Source organism: Panthera pardus, unplaced genomic scaffold (assembly GCF_024362965.1).
Source record: "Panthera pardus isolate Hobbes unplaced genomic scaffold, ASM2436296v1 HiC_scaffold_6, whole genome shotgun sequence".
NCBI classification, from domain to species: domain Eukaryota; kingdom Metazoa; phylum Chordata; class Mammalia; order Carnivora; family Felidae; genus Panthera; species Panthera pardus.
The window spans coordinates 87,407,191-87,423,890 of NW_026526991.1; the positions used below are offsets into that span (position 1 = coordinate 87,407,191).

General features: G+C 36.1%; 1 protein-coding gene across 6 annotated transcripts in view; it reads left to right on the plus strand.

The window, feature by feature from the left end:
* The first annotated feature begins 2,771 nt into the window (after positions 1–2,771).
* SLCO1A2 (solute carrier organic anion transporter family member 1A2) overlaps positions 2,772–16,700 on the plus strand; it is a 125,422-nt gene continuing 111,493 nt past the window's right edge. For 4 of the 6 annotated variants that reach the window (XM_053894944.1, XM_053894947.1, XM_053894950.1 and 1 more), the window contains exon 1: positions 2,774–2,915. The gene's annotated coding sequence lies outside the window, so the exon portion shown is untranslated. Of the gene's footprint in view, positions 2,916–16,700 lie in introns of all 6 variants that reach the window. The other 2 variants (XM_019452160.2, XM_053894948.1) reach the window with 2 other exon arrangements.

The window sequence follows — 16,700 nt, forward strand, 5'->3', positions numbered from 1 at the left end:
GAAACAGACTCTTGGCTATAGAGAACAAAATGATGGTTACCAGAGGGGAGATTGGAGGGGAGGATTGATTAAATATGTGATGGGGACTAAGAAGGGCATTTATTGTAATGAGCACCAGATGTTGTAGATAAGTGTTGAATCACTAAATTGTGCACCTGAAAATAATATTACACCGTGTTAAGTAACTTGGATCTAAATAAAAACATTAAAAAATAAATAAATACTATTTAAATAGATTTTTAAAAGTCATGGGGAACTACCTGACTAACCAGTGCTCACTGAGAGGAAAGAACATGTGCAACGGAGTGAAGAGAACACACATAAATAGTTTAAAGTTCAGAGAGAGATAATCAGGAGGTGCAGATTCTGAAGGAAGTTTCTGAACTGTACAATTCTGTGATATAACCATGATCTCAAAGCTTATTTTCAAAGGCAAAGATGGTAGTTCGTCATTAGCCACACATGGATTCATTTCAACATTTCATGTTGGTATCTGTATAGCTCTAAGTCCAATTTTTATCAGAAATTTTGCTGACATGACACCAAACTGGCATTGCTGTTACCAGGAGCATTATTCTATACTGGGGGTCAGCTAACCTATACTGTAAAGGGCTAAACAATAAACATTTTAGGCTTTGCAGGCTCTATGATCACTGTCACAACTATTCAAAGCTGTCATTAATAGCAGCCATGGATAAAATGTAAATGGTTGAGTGCAGCTGTGTTCCAATAAAACTCAAAAACAAGTGGCAGGCCAGATTTGGCCCCAATGCGTACTTTGCTGAGCTCTGTTCAATCCTATCCATGCAATGGTTAATATGGATACCTTATAGTGGGGGAACAGGTATCAATACAGCATCCTTGCCAGCATGGTGAGATGGTGTCTAGGTCAGAACTTAGAGTTTAATGAGTTATCCCTCCACGGGTGCTACATCTTCCAACGTGAGAAGAAACATAACCCTCTGATCCAGGCTATAGGAATCTTTATAGTGGAATTATTACCAAGAAACACTATCTCCATTGCTGCAAGTTAGAGATGAGGACTTGAGGGAAGTAAACAGTAAAAAGAGTTTAAAGGAGACTTCTCAGTTATTTTTGGATGTCTCCTCTTTGAATAAATATTTATCCAAGATCATCATCCCTCCTTCAGCAGCAGTGAAATACAGAAGCCCTTTATACTGTCACTGCTGCCCCTGCCTCTGCTTACAACATTTAATGTGACTTCTTAACATGCAGTAGTATTTTACCATATGCTTTGTTGCACCCAAAGACCTGTGCATATGTTCCTCCACACTTTGCTGGTGAGTCCACTGGAGAAACCGTTCACTAACGAAGATTTCCAATCCCTTCCCTGCAGGTGAAAATCCAGTGTACCATGTTGAAGATGCTGGTCCTATAAGTTGCCAGATAAAAGTTCTAGGCAGGAAGGCACATGAATCAGGAAAGTAGGCCACCCTTTCAGCGTGTGTGTGTGTGTGTGTGTCCACATGCATGGGGTTGGTGGTACTTACAGACAAGACAGAGCACAGTCACTCACTTTAAAAATGAGGATGAAAACAATGTGTTCAAAGATCCCCAAAGCTATCTTAAAACAAGTCTGAATGGCTGGCAGAATAAAACCTACTTTTGTTTCCAAACAGATTCAAACTTATAAGTACATAGGCAATGAAGGTGTAGACAGAACTCGTAGATTGGTCTCAGAAAGACATCCTGGGTTCTGAAAGCATTGATAAGTCCAATTTTGATCCAGCCTCTCTCCCAGCCCTTTATAGTTTTTAAAATACATTTATTAAATAGGCCTAGTGAGGGGAAAATATTCTCTCTGAATCTTATTATGTTGACTTTTTTAGATCTTCCTTCCTTCAGTCAGAACAAACAATGCCTATGACTTCTTACCACCTAGGATAGTATTTTGCATAGAGTAGGCACTTAGCAAATATTTGTTGAATGAAAGAACAATAATCACATCAAATATTTGAGGTAGATGCTATAATTATCCCTTAGCATAGGTTAAAAAAACAAAGCTAATGATCTTGTCCAAGAACACAACTCATCAGTGCTGGAGCTGGTTTAGCTGGTGCTTGTAAACATTCCATAGCATTTGTTTTATGTTAATCCAAACCATCCTTTCCACTTCATCCTGAATTTTACCTGGATCTGACCACCTCAGCACATGACATAGCTAATCTTTCACTCACTCGATCTGGCTGGCAAGTTACCAATGGAATAACTTGTAATCATTGTTTTTCTCCTATCCGCCTACTGTTTGGAAATGTTGTTGGCTGACGGGAGAAAATCAATGTTTGATAGAAATGAATGGTCCTATCCACAGCATTGCTCCAAGTTTATTGTCTCCAAGTTTATTCCTATTTTGGTATCATCTTTTCTTAGGTTATCCAGTTACCCAGAATTGAACTAATGCTCAACATATTAAGTTTGTTCAATACATGAGTAAATCAGTAAGCAATTCTTTGATTTACAAAAGATTTGTTAATATACAAAGAAAAATACTGAAGTCTAAGAAAGTTAAGTACTTATTATTTAACTTATTATGTACTCACTGAGTTTTTCTTTACTCTTTTGATACAATGTTATAGTCTGAACCACAACCATATAAGAGTTAACTTAAGAAAAAACAGCCAGGGAGAGGAGCCTCTGTTTCCAAGTGATTAATCTTTTCTTTAACCTGTTTTACGTAACCCTCAGAGCAAAGAAACTTTAACAAAGGATTAAAAGTTATATAAACAAAGATCCCTTTATTTATAACTCTGATTCTCTGCGGGACAGGAAGTTCCAACTTACATGTGTGCAGAGAGTTATACATATTGGTTACTCAATGTGTACTTTTAAAAAACTGTGATGATCTTACACAAGTGTAGAAGCAGCAGTGAATGGAGATGATGGTGAATGCTAAGGTAAAGGGAGTTCATTGACTTGGGTTGTTGTGAGTGCATTTCAGTTATTTTTGCTTAGAAAAAAATATAAGGCCAATTTAATACTTGGAAATATAAGACTCTTTGGGTTTTCTAATTATCTTGTCTATAATTTTCTGGTAGTGACAAGAATTCTGTGTAATGCAGGATCATGTAATTATAATAATATTGCTTGTTCACTCACAAATATATGGATATATACTTGGATTTTTTCTAAATATGCAGTTATGTGATTTGGAGCATTTGAAGTGAATCTAAATGATTCTGGATAATACTGCTTTCCTCTTGTTTTGCCCATGGTCTGAAAGACTTCTTTTTGTTTATCTGGTTCCTCCAAACCCATCCTTCTAGTTCTGATCAAGCTCCATGTTCTCCATATCCCTGTCTCTCTCCCATGAAATCCTAGAGCATTAGCTGTCTATATTATACACATACAACACACACACACACACACACACATGGGTGTTTTCTTTAAAAATTCAAAAGTGAGAGTTATATTTTTAATAAAGCCAGATGACACAAATAGTACAAAAAGAAAAAGTCAATTTGGTATATATCTTTTTACATTTCTTCCTATATTCACATAAAATATACATATATCATATATAATTATACATATTTATATACAAATGTTCCCCCTACTTTTATTCACATGAATAGAATCATCATTATATATGTGACTTACCTTGTTGCTGTATTCATTCAACTGTGTACCATGAACATTCCTTTAGGTCCACACATATATCTAAATCATTCTTGGCCTGTATCTCCTTAGAAAGAAACATGTCCATTTCTAGGGAACAGATTTCCAAAAGGGAAATTACAGAACCATTGCACCCTGCAATTCACAACTTACCATTTTTATACCTAATTTGATTAAATATTATAAATTTCCATAAATTTTTAAATTTATTATATTAATAAATGAGAATATTGTGTTGTGCTAAGTTGCATTTCCTTAGCTATTAGTGAGATTTGACATTCTTTTACAAAAAGCTTTTTATAAATTTTTTGGGCCATTGCATTTCCTCTTTTATGAACCCCAGCTCATACCCATGTTTGTCTCTTTTCTTGTCAATTTGTAAGAGTTCTTTTTTCACATTAGAGATATAAACCTCTGCCTCTTGTATATATTTCAAATCTTTCCTCTATCTCTTTCTCTTTCTTTCTTTCTTCTTCTTTTTTTTTTTTAACCTTACTTATGGTACTTTTTGGCCTTTGTGTAATTTGCATCATTATGAAGTCAACTCTAAATTTTTTCCATTATTGTTTCTTGTTTTTTTTTTTTTTTTCTTTTTGGAAGAGTTTTTTCCCAATCCTAACACTCCTACTTTTAAAAAATATTTTCATTTTTTACATTAAATCTTCAATCTATTGCTCTTTTCACTTTTGAACATGACATTAGGGAGGGCTAACAGTCTATTTTCTTTCCAGAAGGAGATCTAATTATGATACAATATCATTTATTACACAAGATATATTTTTTCCTGATGAACTATTATTGAAGTATTTATCTTTTTTTAAATGTTTATTTATTTTTGAGACAGAGACAGAGCACAAGTGGGGGAGGGGCAGAGAGAGAGGAAGACACAGAATCTGAAACAGGCTCCAGGCTCTGAGCTGTCAGCACAGAGCCTGATGCTGGGCTCGAACCCATGAACCGTGAGATCATGACCTGAGCTGAAGTCGGACACCTGACCGACTGAGCCACCCAGGCGTCCCTGAAGTATTTATCATATATTACATTTTCAATTTTACTGGATCTAGTTATGGACTCAGTCTGTGCCAGAGACTTGTTTGCCTGCTTTTTTGCTCATGACTTACTCTTTGAATCACATTAATGCTACAGAAGATTTTAGCATCTCCTATGGCAGGTGCCTACCATCCTTTTCAATTTCAGGGCAAAGACATTGTTTTGCCCAACCTCAAGCTTAGTGAGCATGATTTTAGAGGTTTGCTCAGAGTGCTTTATATTTGTCCTCTACAGTTTGGAGGATTCAGAGACTGGTCTGATTCCTGCTAAAAAGTCTAGAAGGCAAAGAGCGGAGGTGGATCCTCCTGCCAGGAGGTGGAAGGAAGCAAGGGCTACATTTGAAAAGGAGCAACATCCCAGTCAAGGGTGGGTCAACTGGTTTGAGTCTGTCTTAAGTCTGGCTAATTGGATTATATGGAGCAATGATGAGACCTAAGTAGAGAGGCTAAAAGTGTGTCCTACAGGTAAAAATTTGAAGGAGAACTTGTGTGTGACTAGTCAGAGGAAGTGCATTTACCCCACCGAAGATACTGCACATTAGAGATCACAAATGAAGGGTAACATCTCCAAAGACCCACAGAAATGGCCGGGAGAGTCTGTTTTAAATTGCTCTCTAGGCCAGAGAAAGAAAAAATGACATTACCTGCCTCTTTAACTTCCCACACCAAGTTTCAACTCCGGAGGACACAGAAGCAGCCTTGCTTCACTGTGTGGGAAGAGCTGCAGTGGGGCTAGGGAGAGAGGCCAGGAGAAGCTAGAGCAGAGCATAAACAAACTACCTGAACCCTTTTTCCCACCTGGAAGATTTGGATATGTTGTAGTGGGAGGAAAGAAGCTTCAGTTTAAATGAAGTTCAAAGTCATTTTTGTGAGACTAATGTGACCAGAGGGCTTTTATTTTTCTTTTGAAAGTCAACAGAAAGTAGTGCAAACTGAAATTCCACTTAGTATCAGGAGAAGAACAGGTCCCATAAAATCATTTTATAGTCAGTGGAGGGAGAAGAATAAGGCTTACTCTCTGATGTTATAAAGACCATTTGTTCAAGGGATTTGTACTTGTGATCAATTTCTAATGTAAATAATAGGGTGGATTATTTAAATTTTAAAGTCTTTTTTCAACAACACATCCCTTTCAGTAAACATTGGCCTTCTTCTCAGAAAGACACCAGGATTATATATTTGCCTGCCTTCAATCTTCCCTTTACTTCAGTATACTGTTGCTAGTTGCTCTACTGAAGTATTTTCTACACATATGTAGTATTTTACCATTTAACCTAAAGACATCTTTATGAATCATGAGAATAGATTTAGCTTTACAAGTATGTCATCAATTCCACAGGATAGGGATTAGTAAGGACAGTTGAAGCATGTGACTCAAACTTGGGCCACGTTATAAAGGGAGTTGTTTTCTAAGTGGAATTATCATTTATAGTAATGATGATAATTTCAGAGATTTATATAGTATTTTAAGTCTTCAAAATAGCCATTTGTTTTTTAAAAGACAGGATATAAATAGAATTGCATGTCCTATACTGAAATGAGGACAGAATGTAGAAAATGTCTCAAGAGTTACAGGGGTACCTGGCTGGCTCAGTCAGTAGAACATGAAATGCTTGATCCTGGGGTCATGTGTTTAAGCTCTGCATTGGGTGCAGACATTACTTTAAAAAAAAAGTTACTTAATACAGCTATTCAAATGCAGAACAGGATAAGATGAAGCTCAAGCTTGACAGCTTTTTAGTCATTTTGTCTAGCAACAGAGGCAGCAAGAGCTACCAATTATTGAAACTTATAATGTGTCAGGCTTTCTGACAAGTACTTTGCATCATTTGTCTCCTTTTTCATTACATGCCATGTGGATGTCTAATCTTTTCAGGATCCACCAAGAAGATTTATACATCCCTATTTGAGTCAATTCTAGAAAGCCTGACAAGATCTACCTAGATGGTCCCTTAGCAGTTCTGGAAAATCAGAGGTATTCAGGTTACTTGGGTTTAAAAATTAGAATTAATTCAGATATGGCAGTGGGAGCTTAGGTGCTACAAAATGTCATCTAATATGTAATGTAAATCGCATCATATTTGTAATCCAGGAAAAGAATGAGAGAATGTAGAATGGGTTCTATATTAGTTTGGTTCACCAACATTTTTGTCTTATAAATTATAAATATTTTTGTCAGTGATAATATATGACTTCATATACTTTATGAGAATATAATATGGCAATCCAGCGATCACCAAACTGTATAACTTTTATTTACATTCTCAATGGAAAAACAGCTAATGAAATAAAACTGTGAAAAACCCATAGGAAATACCTCATTGTAAAGACATCCTGGTTTCCTTTCATATCCATATTCTTTTATTTATGTATGAATGTTATTTTTTCTTCATTTGCTAGTGACACATTGTGGTTTATGTACTCCTTTATGCTGTGAATCTTGACGTTAAAGTCCAGCAAATGGGGCCAATTATAGGACTACTTAATATCTAAATTCACTATGAACTACAATGTCAGAAATATATATTTGAGTAGTGAACAAATCTTTGATCTTCCTATCCCATCTTTTGCCATATTTATCTGACAGAATAAATTGTTTACATACATAAGGAAAGGACAGAGGGTAGACTATGTTCCATGTTTCTGTTTTCCAGATGGGACCCTGATCATTTGCTAACCTCTTACATCAATATTGGATCTTAACTTCTTAATAATCTCATCTGTATATGCAACTCATAATCACGTTTTTGTGTATTTCTATCAGCTAAATTAAGTTTTAAGTAGTCATTCCTAGAAAAGGCTAAAAAGAAAGGTGTGTAAGTGGTAACAACGCCTTAGCTTTTGTGAGGCAAAGTTCCAGATAAAAACTTGTAGAAAAATGTAACTGTATGTGTTATGACTATTTTTAGATATGTAAACACTTTGTCCTGATGCTTTCCTGTATTACAGTTGGAAAAACAATTTAGCTCAGATTACTGGTCACAGTGACTAAGCTCATTTGGTAGAGCAGCGCATTATCCGTTTTAGGTGATTCTGCTCTTAAACGCAAATATACCAAAAGGGCAGCATGTGCTAGAGATGTGTAGACGTAAAGGATGGTTAAGTACCTGAGCACATGATGTGCTAAAACAGCCACAGTCAAGCGTTCGTTAGATTGTTGTATGAGGATGTTCATGATGATGAAGAACAAATGGGTCTTCTCTATATTTGAATAGGCTCTAGAAGACGAATCCTACACTCACAACTTTTCTCAGCTGTAGCTGTAGGGTCTCCTAAGCATCCTGATTTGAGTTTACTGTTTTCTTATTTTTTATTTGGAAGTCTTAGAATCAAGGTGCAGCCAAACGTGAACAGAGTGAAGTTGTATCAGTATTTAATACCTCATGTTCTGGTCAAGGCCGTATCTTGGAATTGAGCTAATAATAATCACAGCTCAAAGTTGCCAAATGTAGTATAGCCAGGTATAATTATATACTAAGTGATTTCCATGCATTATCTCTATCCTTTCATCTCTACAGAATAGATTATCTTTTTCATATATTAATGAAGGAATTGAGGTTAAAGAAACTACGAAATGTTTTCAAAGTTTCGAAAAGAACCAGGATCCTAACAAAGGTCAGCCTGATTCCAAAACCCACCCTTCCCACCACACCAGCAACCTCACTGTAGTAGCTTCCAGAGTCCTGATGAGTTTTTGTTTTTCAACATAATGATAGGACATCCTTCAAATGATTGATTTTACTTTTCTATTATGGAAGTTGAACACACCTAGAGCAATATCTCTTGGGTATAGACATCTGCTAATTATAAACTCAAATTCAAAGAAAGCTCCAGAAACTGGCATTTAATGTCCTGGTCCTCAAAGAACTTGGTTCTGTTTCGTAGCCTCTTTCCAGTTCCATTTTTGTAGGTGGGGGACTCTGGGAAAAAAGAGTCCCAAGGATTCAATCCTGTCTGAGGAACCCCGAGGAAGCTTCAGAGAAACAAATGGTTTCCATTGTGTTGCTCTTTTCCCTGCTTTGTCCTGTCAGCCTTCTCTACTCCACTGACCCAGGCTAACAACATTTAGGATATTTAAAAAAAATCTTATTTATTTATTTACTTATTTTATTTGAGAGAGAAAGAGAAAGAGAGAATGAGAATGAGCAAGGGAGAGGGGTAGAGGGAGAGAGAGAGACAATCCCAAGTAGGCTCCATGCTGAGCAGGGCTCAGGGCTCGAGGCAGGGCTTAAAGCTGGCTCCTGTGGGTCTTCCACAACCCTGATCTAAGCCAAAATCAAGAGGCTGTCACTCAACTCACTGAGCTACTCAGGCTTCCCACATTTAGGATCTTTATAGCCAAAGTAGAATCGGTGCTTTAAACACTGATCATGCCTAACTCTGTGCAAGAAAATGGTTACAAATGAATGTAGGTACCAAAGCCTGACCAGAGGAATTGTAAAATAACCAGGACCCTTTAAGTCTTTTCCTTCTATTCTTTCTCCTTTTTACCCCTTGCAACTTGAGCCTCCTGCCCACCTTTTTTTTTCTTGACTTCAAGTGATGATTCTATTCTCCGAGGGTTTGTTATTAGCTAATCAGTACTGTACTTCATCTAGGGTATTATTTGATAGTAAGGATTTCTCTGTCAAGAGAGATTTGTCTTTTATTGAGGGACTTTTAAGCTAAAAAGCCTTTAAAATGCAAAGTAATAGATTTCAAATTGTAAAAAAATTATGGGGGTTAATTGGGGTAGGGGTTTTACTCAAGCAAGACCTGTTGCTTATTCAGATTATTCATATTTCTGGCAGTGGAGGCACTTACCGAATAAAAGAAAGTCAATTGTCACAAACAGTTTTATCACACTTATATGTGTGTAGGGCCATAGGCTCCTAGCCCTCAGGTAAGCTCACGCTACTTATTACAGCATTTCAGTTTCCCAGACCCCACATTCACATATTTATAGGATAAAATTACATTGGAAAATAAAAGATTTTTTTTACCTATGTCTACAAGTTTTTGACAAAATTAATTTCCCTTTTTACAGTGACTGTCCATGATTTCAATTTAAAAGTATTAAACTTATTAATATATGGTTTGTTATATATGTGGTGACATTTCTGGCTGCTTAAATTCCAGCCTTTAAAAGTTTGAGAATTTGCTCTTGCTCTTCTAACCTACTTCCAACCCAGGTAAACTCTACCAGATGTGCTTTCTCTATATTGTCTGTGATTTCCTTATTAGGGTTTGTGTGCCACTTCTTACTGATCATGACCTTTGTTCTAAAAACAAAAGGAATGTTTTTCTCAGCAAAGAGGTGGATTCTCAGAAACTGCATCTTGTATGGCTCTGTCAAAATTTTGTAATTCTAGACATGGTTGTGCAGGACAAGTGTCTTTGCATTGGTTATTGGAGCAGGAAAGGTATCTTGCGATACAAATCCTATTTAGGATTTGGGTAGATTATTGTCATTATTCTATTTCCCTTTCTGTTTCTTTGAATGTTTCTCCACATTGTTTTGAGCCCCTTTTTGTTATCTACCTTTATCATTTTCCTCCCCCTCTCTCTCTTTTTAAATTCCTTTTGTTTGCTATCAATAACAAAAGTACCAACTTTTGTTGGTCCAATATTGTTCCTTTCTTTGTGTACAGTGGCCATGACTGTAATAGCTATCACTGATGGAACACCCAAGATGCATATTTTCTTCCTACTCTTTAATAATAAAATCCTACAATTATTATCCCCTGTTTACAAAAGGTGGGAGTTGCCATACTGTATCAACTTTATCATACTGTATTAAATCATAACTTTATATTAGGTTTCATTCATTCATTTATTCATTAGTCATAGAGTACATTTATTTAACAACATATATTGAGTGCCTGTTATGTCAAGTAGTGGGCTTACATATTACAGGAATTACAGAGATGACTCATATGTCCTTGTCTCCAGCTAGTTTACAGGCTAGATCAGGAAATAACACCTGGTCATACAAACCAAAATGCAAAGTAGAAACTAGGAACTTCGTCAAGATGTCCTCGAAATTGTAACCAGGAAAGTATTATCAAATACCAAAGTGAGCTAAATAATCATTTGTTGAGTGACTGAGTAAATGTTTGAATAAACTGGTATCAGAAGAGTAATACAGATAAAAGTCTATGCAAATTCAGAGGAGAGCTGAAAACATCATGAGAGATTCCTCGGAAAATGTGGATTTTAGCAGAACCTCGAGGTAGATTTCCGAAGGGTGAAGAAAGACTACAAGTTCAGTAAATTATATGACCAAAGTTGTGGAAGTGGGTGAGTGTGAGGTGTGAAATATATAGAGATTAATATGAAAGACAGGCGGTAGCAATGAAGATAAAAATATAGTCTGAGAACCCTCATAGGAGAACCTCAATAGATTGGCTACTGAATGAAGGCCTATTCACTCAGCAGAGTTTCATTAAGCCATAAAAGAAAATTTTCGTAGTTGTATACAGAGCAAAGAAATAAAATCTCAATAGAAAACTAAATATGAAAATCTAAGTTGAATTTGGTGAGGGGTGGGAATCAAGATAAGCTACAAGCAATCTTTCAGTATTAGACATATTTAATAAGTATATTCGATTTTCCAAACTTTCTTTCAATTGAAACCTTAAAAAAAACAAGGCAAAACTATCTCATACTGGGTAATGATTGTTATTCTTAACATCAAACAAGTTCTTCATATTTTGAAAAGATATTTTTGTCCTATTATTCTTTTGCCTGACCTGTTTATCCAGTTCCAAGACAAACTGATTTGGCAAGGTTCTACATAAAATAAATCACAGGACATAGTGGAAGTACAATAAAAATATTTTTGTTTGGACATGATGTAGAGAAATTGTCTGGACTTTGGAGACTGATAAACCTGGGTTCCAATATTGTAACGACCCTTATTAACTGTGTGATCCCGGACAAGTTGCTTTATTTTCTTTAAAGAAATAATCGCTTTATTTTGAAATATGCAGCTGTTTTGAGACAGCAAAGAAATCCTTATTATTATCATCTATTTTGCAGAATGAAATTTTTATGCCAGCTCATTTTTTGCTCCTTAATTTTTATCAGCAAATGGTATAACAATATTTGGCTCATAGAGTTTTCTGAAAATTAACAATTATATATATATATATATATATATATATATATATATATATACATGTGTATATATGAGTATGTGTAGATGGTACTTAGAAAATAGAGACTTTTTTTTCTAATACTGCCCAGATATTTTGTTTCCTTAAAATCTTTGTGGTTTAGTTTGTTAGGCTGTGAAAGCAAGATGATGGTTTTGCAAATTAGGAAATAATTTTTAGGGAATTGAAGTTGGGGGAAGCAATATAATATAGTGGCTAACAGCATAGCTCTTGTACCTAGCACCCCAAAACTAGGATGCAAATTCCATGAGGATAGGGATTTTGTCTGGATTACTAATACATCCCAAGCACTATGAATGGCATATAACAGGCCTCAGCAAACATGTGGAATGATGAGTATCTGGGTTAATACCTTGGCTCTGCTATGGGACTTGGATTGTATTTGGTCCAAACTGAGGCAGAAGGTAAAGTGACTTTCTCAAGGTCAAACAGCCTCAGTTTCTTCATTTGCAAATGGGGATACTAAGTGTATTTTTTATTGAGACATAATTGACATATAACATTATATTAGTTTCAGGTGTACAATATAATGATTCAATATATGTATATATTGAGAAATGATTGTCATAGTATGTCTAATTGATATCTATCATCACACATGGATACAAATGTTTTTTCTTATCTTTTTATAATTTTTTTTAAATGTTTATTTTTTGAGAGAGAAAAAGCGCAAGTGGGAGAGGGGCAGAGAGAGAGGGAGACACAGAATCTGAAGCAGGCTCCAGGCTCTGAGCTGTCAGCACAGAGCCAGATGCAGGCTGGACCCCACGAACTGTGAGATCATGACCTGAGGCAAAGTCGGATGCTTAACCGACTGACCCACCCAGAACCCCGAAATGTTTTTTTTCTTAAGATGAGAACATTTAAGATCTACTTTTTTTAAAACACCTTTCAAATATACAATACAGGTGATTTTTTTTTAATGTTTATTTATTTTTGAGAGAGAGAGATAGAGTGCAAGCAGGGAAGGGGTAGAGAGAGAGACAGAGAATTTGAAGCAGGCTCCACGCTGTCAGTGCAGAGCCAGTCATGGGGCTTGAACTCGTGAACTGTTTTGCCCTGAGCCAAAGTTGGAAGCTTAACTGAGTCACCCAGGTGTCCCACACAATACAGTATTAACTATAGTCACCATACTGCATATTACATCTCCAGGAGCTATTTCTTTTAAAACTGGAAATAATAGTATTTATTTCATAGGAGGATTTAGTCAGATAATAGATGTGAATAAACTTAAAATAGCATCTGACACTTAGCATGCCATAAATATAGCTCTAAACAGGAAGGCAATGAGTGCTTAGCAATCAATGGGTATCAATTAAATTGTACCGAGTATAAGCTGATGTAGATAAACAGATAGGGACATTCAGATGTAGGGTAGAGTACCTGCTATTAAAAAAATAAATAAAAACATGTTAAATGCTCTCTCAAGCACCTGGCTTAGTTCTACAGTGGGCAGGTACCTCTCCCTTACAAAGTGTGGCCCAAGGTCATTGTGCTCTGGCAAGGTGGCTTTTGTGGGAAATGCTTTGTAGGGAGAGAGGAGGCTTCCTCTCCAAGGGGAAAGGGAGAGAACCAGCATTTATTGCAGAGCAGATTTGTAGCCAAAAATCCCAGCTGTTTTCATTAATGATACAATCTCTTTTCATCTTCACAGCCAATCTCAGAAATATTTTTTCATGCCATATATGAGGAAAGAGAGGTTCAAAGTAATTTGACCTTAGTCACACAAGTGTACATGACTCCAGACCATCTAGCTTTCCTATCTTAAGGCACTAATGAGGACACATACTCATCAGCTCTCTCCTAATCACTCCAAGGAGTGTTGCCGTGGAACAAATGCAAATCTCCCATCTGTCATTGTGAAGAAATAGCAGGTCTGAAATCATCATTTTTTCCTATGCAAATAAGAAGTGAAGAATTTGACAGCAATTTTTAAAGAATCTGCCATTATTTACCCAACATAGGTGCATTTCACACCATTTGTAGACACCAAGGGGCCTTGGAAACAACAATGGAATTTTTAACTGGACTTCGTTACCCAGTGACTTCTTCAGCAGTAGAAAACTGGCACTGTATTATAAAGCCTAGGTATATGAAAAACCCCTTTAAATAATTATCAGATAAGTAGTAGCATTTTGGAGATGTCCAGAAGATCTCATTATTCACTATCAATAAATGTTTCAAAGTAGAGATCTTTCAGCTAGTATACTTTCCAAATGATATAGGTTAAAGAGCCGCATGAATAGGAATGACAAATATACACTACATTCTCACAAAAGTGATCAATAAATAATTTTCGAAGTTTAAGCAATAGGCAAAGATTCAAATTTTGTTTAGGAATTCAGTGTATAGTCTAAGTCAATAATAAGGGGAAAGGGAAGGTTGATAGCATATTTTATCCTTTTTCAAATGAAAAGGCATTTTTCAAACAGTAAGGTGAGAAACATGGCCATTTGCTCCTGTCCCACTCCACCAGAAGACCCATTTTCTATGGAAGTTACTTAATCTCACTTAATATGGAAATTTAGGATTTTTATTTCAATAGTTATCTTACGGAATTTAAATATTTAATTGTGTAATACTATGTTAACTTTATTGGGTGATGGATTTCATTTCCCAAGTGTTTAGTAATTCAAATCAAGGCAAGAAAACCATAATTAATATGTTCTAGTCTATGTAAGGTATATTCCATACCAAAAGTGAATGTCAAGTAATTTTCAGAAAACAAAAACTGTTAAGCTCTGTGCCAGAACAATATCAAGAACAGAAAAAGGAAATTGTTCAAGTAGCTTACCTTTCTCCAGAATGTGCAAATAGGCTTAAGCTCCTTGATTGTAAAATAGAAAATTCATGGAATGGAGACTAAGTCCTAGTTTCTGCCCTTAGGAACCTAGCAATGTTGAAGAGAAATGTGTCAGTTACCCAAATAAGACAGCAACAACATAACAACATAGTATTTTTAATACAAATAATGATATAATATAAAATAATGTATTTCTTTTGAATCTGAAATATATCCTCAAAGTGTGATGGCAGCTCAGTGGGTGGAGAAATCATATTCAGGAAAAGAATGATGAAAGATTCTTGACTTTGTCATTAAAAGGTTTAAAAAGGCTGCACTGGGGACAGTTGTTCAGCTTAGAGGGAATGGAGGGAAGAGACAGAGACTGGAAAAGAAGAGGATATGTGATGATATCAGTTTAGGAACAACTAAAACAACCAGAGTTTGACAGGGAATAAATGTATAAAGTGAAATGCTACGCAGTATAGCTGGAAAAGAAGACTGGGGTTAGTTTGTGGTGAGACTTGAATGTCAGGCTAAAGAATTTGATGGATTTTAGTAGATTAACAACATGCCTTTTAAAACTTCTGTGTAGAAGGCTGATGTAAGAAATGTGCTTTAGGCATTGGTGTATAGAATGGCAGAAAATACTGGACATTGGAGAACTATCTGCAGGTTGCTGTAAGGTCCTGACTTGCAGTAAAGAGGTTGAAGTTACATTATTGGCAATGGGAGAAGAAAGGAGAAACATACCTTAGTAGCAAGGGGACTTTCAAGTACATGTGTCCTGGTAACTGATTTGAATGTGTGGAGTGAGGAATTTGAGCAATTGGTGATAATTCTAAGATGTCAAGACTGAGTTATAGTGAGAGAATGCTTATGCTATTATTCATAAAGCCGATAGGAGAAGCAGGTTTGTTAGGTTGAGTAAAAGTTAGAGTTTGGTCATTGTATTATGGTGGGTTGTAGATAAGTTATAAAAGTTTATTTCCTGATAACACTCCGTGTCCAAGAATGGAATGCTCTCCATGAAGTCACTCAGAGCTCCCACCTGATGGATGTGTCCATCCTCATCAGGAACTGCTGCAGTAGAGGAAAAAAAGATTGAAAACTGTAGGCTTTTTACCTACTGGATCAGCCTGAAAATGACATATCACTTCGCTAATATTTGGCCAGAATTAGCCAAATGGCCTCACGTAAATGCAAAAGGGTTGAGACTATAATCTCTTGTAGGTTCAGGAAAGAGAGGATACTGGTGAGCACTACAATGTCTACTAGAAATGCACTGAGTGTAAGATGAATCTTTCCATAGCTTTGGATAGTGTGTGTGTGTGTGTGTGTGTGTAAAGAAGAATCGGTAAACAAAGAATACTTCCTCCTACTTTATTTAAAAAGTCTGTTTTGTACTCAGCTTAAGGAGCTTTGGACCCACAAGCTTTCCTTCTCTTGACCAAAAGGTATTCTACATAATATTGCTAGGTAATGATATTCAGGCTTCACAGAAGTAAGATGTTCATTGCATAACGTTTCTCAAAATGCTCAAGAGAATTTCCAGAAGTTTTTTTTTTTTATTAATTTATTTATTTTGAGAAAGACAGAGACAACATGAGTGGGAAAAGGGCAGAGAGAGAGAGAGGGAAAGAGAGAGAATCCCAAGCAGAATCCAGGCTGTCAGCACAGAGCCAGACACGGGGCCTGAATTCACGAAACCATGAGATCATGACCTAAGCCGAAACCAAGAATCAGACAGGACACTTAACCAACTGAGCCACCCAGGCACTCCAAGAGAATTTCCGGAAGTTTTAAATGGAGTTTTACTAAATAAATTCTTGTCTAACTCTGTATTTCAACATGGAAGATAGGGAAATCATTTGTACTTTTAGTAGTTTAGTGAAATATAACTTGTGCCATGCATGTGAGTATTTGGAGGCTTAACTCACTTCTAGATTATTCAAAAGTACCTATGATTTCAAGTATCCAAGACACAATGAGAAAGGTTGGGATAAATGTAGTCCCCAAAACTTACTGTTAATATCACCAATTGTATCAATTGAGTTTTACTCATTGTTTTCACAA